This window comes from Eriocheir sinensis, unplaced genomic scaffold (genome assembly GCF_024679095.1).
Source record: "Eriocheir sinensis breed Jianghai 21 unplaced genomic scaffold, ASM2467909v1 Scaffold315, whole genome shotgun sequence".
Lineage (NCBI taxonomy): Eukaryota > Metazoa > Arthropoda > Malacostraca > Decapoda > Varunidae > Eriocheir > Eriocheir sinensis.
In genome coordinates this window covers 388,735-393,009 of record NW_026111627.1, presented here as the reverse complement: position 1 = coordinate 393,009, position 4,275 = coordinate 388,735, and the positions used below count along the sequence as shown (strand labels likewise).

At 50.1% G+C, this 4,275-nt stretch overlaps 1 non-coding gene across 1 annotated transcript; it reads right to left on the bottom strand.

Moving 5' to 3' along the window:
* Positions 1-3,252: 3,252 nt before the first annotated feature.
* On the bottom strand, positions 3,253-3,393 carry LOC126991652 (U4 spliceosomal RNA). Its single transcript, XR_007745730.1, has one exon. It is a non-coding gene; the product is annotated as a U4 spliceosomal RNA (small nuclear RNA).
* Positions 3,394-4,275: the final 882 nt, after the last annotated feature.

The window sequence follows — 4,275 nt, the reverse complement described above, 5'->3', positions numbered from 1 at the left end:
ATAATTTTCCTCTAGAAACTCGATCATTCTGTGGGACTCACCTTCTGTACCCGACAGTGTCGCCCAGTCGATATGGGGGAGGTTAAAGTCTCCTAGTATCAGTGAGTCGCTGTTATTAAGTGACTGCCTTAAGACGCTGTACATTTCAAGATCGGCATCGAGTGATTGCCCCGGAGGCCTGTAAGTGACAGATATATTTAAATTGACTTTTGCAGTGTTTACTCGCACGCACAAATGTTCAACGTTACTGTTTCTTGGTGTTTTGTCAGTGGGTTGCAAGTAGCTTTTGACAAAAAGGGCGACACCACCCCCTCTACGGTTTACACGATCATTGTTGAAGAATCTGTAGCCATCTATGTTGTATTCGGAACTTAAATCAATATTAGTGGTGTCGATAAATGTTTCGGTTATAGCAATTACGTCAAAGTTGTCTGTCAGAGCAAGACATCGCAGTTCATCAAATTTGTTTCTTAGGCTACGCGCATTGAAACTAAGGACTCTTAGGTTATCTTGAAGCTTGGTAATAGAGGTGGTGGTACAGGAGGGTCCAATGTTACGAGTCTGTTGCGGAGTATGGTGTCTATTTACACGGGAGGGATGGAAGGACGTGGCTGAGAGTCGTTTTTTGTTGTTCGGGCGTTACGTACGGCGTTGTTGAGGAGCCTTCCGAATCTGGCTGCCCCGATGGGGGACAGGTGTATGCCGTCCCTTTGGAAAAGTTTACTCTGGCCGTAGAAATCGTTCCAGGCGTTAAAGAACTCGACGTCAAGCTCTCCGCAAGAGAGAGAGAGAGAGAGAGAGAGAGAGAGAGAGAGAGAGAGAGAGAGAGAGAGAGAGAGAGAGAGAGAGAGAGAGAGAGAGAGAGAGAGAGAGAGAGAGAGAGAGAGAGAGAGAGAGAGACCAAGCTCAGCGGACAGTGAAACAACAACAAGGCCTCTCAGCCAACAACGCCATCCCACCCCTCGTCAGGCCAGATGGGTCAGCGGCTATGCGCGACAAAGACAAGGCGGAGCTACTGGCGGCCCACTTCTCTTCCAAAATGTCAGTACCTGATCCCCTCCGCGCCCCCCCGAAGCTGCCATCCCTCACCAGGGCCTCTCTGGAGAGTCTCACTGTCACCATGGAGGAGGTAAAAAATCTGCTGATGCAAATAGACCCCAAGAAAGCCCTAGGGCCTGACAACATCAGCCCTCACCTGCTAAAAAGATGCGCTGGCCAGCTCGCCCTACCACTTACCACCATCTTCAATAACATCCTTTCCACCTCCAAGTGGCCCACACTTTGGAAGAAAGCAAGAGTGGTGGCCATATACAAGAAAAAAGGCAAACGGGACCCAAAGAACTACCGCCCAGTATCCCTCCTCTCCACTGTTGGGAAAATCTTGGAGTCCCTTATAACAACCAAACTCACGGCCTTCCTCGATGCCCACCATCTCCTCAACTCCAAGCAATTCGGCTTCCGGCAGGGAAGATCTGCTGCAGACCTGCTGCTCCTTAACTCTGCCTCATGGAACCACTCGCTGGACAGGGGACTCGACACCTTCGTCGTGGCTCTTGACATAGCCGGAGCCTTCGACAGGGTTTGGCACCAAGGCCTCATCGCCAAGCTGAAGAGCCTAGGTGTGCGAGGCGCCCTCCTGCAACTCATTGGGGACTACCTCCAGGACAGGTGGTGATTAACGGCCACACCTCAAGCCAGCACCCCATCAATGCAAGCGTGCCCCAGCGCAGCGTACTAGGGCCTCTACTGTGGAATGTTTATTTCAATGACATTCTCCAGCTCATCCCTGAGGCCCAGGCGTACGCTGACGACTGCACCCTTGCCTTCACCAGCGACAGACAGGACTGGCAAGGCACAGTGTGTCGCATCAACATGGCACTCGACAAAATTATCGCCTGGAGTGGCTGCTGGCAAGTCACCCTGGCCCCTGACAAAACGCAAGCAATGGTAATATCCCGCAGGCGAGATATCAACAATCTAGCCGGGCCGGGGATACAACTGGAGGGGAAAACGCTACCCCTTCAAGACTCCATCTCCATTCTCGGAGTGGAGTTCGACGCGGGACTCTCCTTCACCAACCATGCTAAAAAAATATCAAAAAATGCAGCATGGAAACTCAGCTGTGTACGGCGCATCTCCCATCTACTTGACGCCAAAGGGACTGAGGTGCTCTACAAGGCACAAGTACGCCCCCTCATGGAGTACTCCCCCCTCGCCTGGTCCTCCTGCCCTCCATCCTACCTTGCAACCCTGGATCGTGTCCAGGCCAGAGCCCAGCGTCTGATACAGCGCACAGGTCCTCAGCACGCGCGTGGCTCCCTGCAACCTCTCCAGGAGCGCAGGGATGTGGCAGGCCTGTGTGTAATGTACAAGGCACACAACCTAAACACACCCCACCTGGCAGCTCTCAAGCTCCCTGCGCCCCCAACCCCATATACACCCACCCGGCAACACCCCACAGACAGGAACAAGTGGCTGTACCCTTCTCCAGGACGGAACACCACTTCCGCTCCTTCCAGCCCCGCTACAGCCGCCTGTGGAACCAGCTTGTTAGCCACACCGACCTCCACCATCGCGCGTCACTTCAAGACCTCAAGCGGGAGGTGAACAGCTGGATTAGGACTTCTAGGCAGTAATTCAATGTGTCTTGTATGTAGCTATAGATAGATGAAGCTTAAAACCTTCAACTTTAGCACAATATTCTGAAAGCCCTGTTTAAATAATAAAAAAAAAAAAGAGAGAGAGAGAGAGAGAGAGAGAGAGAGAGAGAGAGAGAGAGAGAGAGAGAGAGAGAGAGAGAGAGAGAGAGAGAGAGAGAGAGAGAGAGAGAGAGAGAGAGAGAGAGAGAGAGAGAGAGAGAAAATTCTTTTGGTTACCGTCATTCGTGTGTGTGTTGTTTTCCCTTTTCCCTCTCGTCCTTTGCCTCCCTAACAATATTTTCGTGTGTCTCCTATTCCTCCATTCCCTTTCCCCTTTCCGAGCGGTGTCACAGGGCCGGGAACAGACGAAGATTAAAAGATAGGCGTCCCATGTCGCGCCACCTCAGTCTGGCAACGTTGTAAGGCAGGGCTCGCGGCCCACCACCTGCCTGTGCTGGGTGTGGCTGGGCGGCGGTGCTGCTGCTCCCTATCCTTCATAACGAAACGGGGGCCACGGCTTGTCATTCTCGTGTGATGACAGATATTGCTGCATGGATTATAGACAGTACTTTGGTCTTTCAGCAATGTGTCAGATAATAGTCAGATTTTTTAGCCCAAAGCTGGGCTAACAAAAATTGCCTTGGCCGACTATATTTCAAGTCGCCCAGGCGGGGTATTGGGAAAAGTTTTCAACTAGCAATAATCGCACCTCGGATGAACCTCATTGGTTACGATACTGCCACTGCGCAAAGCTAACATTTCTGATGTTGAGGCGACACTATATTCACCTCTGACTAACACCTGAGCCAGGTAAAATCGGTAATATGCAAAATTTTCTTTATTATTAAGTAAACATGCTTTATACGTACGTAATATGTTTTTGTAATTAGGTTTTCATATTAAGAATAGTTTTGAAAATAGAATAGATTTATAAATTATAATGATATAAGGCTTAAATTATGCACCTCCATAACACAAAAGGGACCCAGTTACGTTATTTTCATATCCTGACGATTAAGTTTGATTTCCTACATCATTTTCTTGCGTATAATAACCAACTCATGATACAGAAACGCACAAATAATTAACTTAGGCTATCGAGAACAATGGTAGCTGAGACACACGAGCCGCCCCGACAGAGACCACCGGCGCCGCCTTGAAGGGGAGACTCAGGCAGACGCGCGGCTCCGGACCAAGGAAGGCAGGGGACAGGTATCGCCACTCCCTAAGACCGCTGTAGTAAAAATTATGGCATGAACTTTTTCTATTAGGCATTATGGATCCCTTTCCGACCTGCATGACACTACGGTCGGTATTCTCAGACGCTCCGGCCTCTCACATCAACTACTTCAAGAGGCCGAAAAGGAGATTAATCGGGTTTTCATGACGGGTTCTTCACGTGCATGGTACAGAAGAAGGGTCAGACTACCACCAAGGTTACAAAACCGTCCCTGGAAATGCCAAATACGCTACGAAAGCATTGTTAAACGTGTGTGTTTGGGCGCCGCTGTGTTTAATATGACCCTACCTCTCTTCTATCCTCCTTGCTCTTGACCTTTCCCTCGGCCCAGAGATCCTCCGCCTCTTTTCATGGTTAATGCGAGGGTTTCTGATCGCTCTTGTGTTCCCGAGGCCT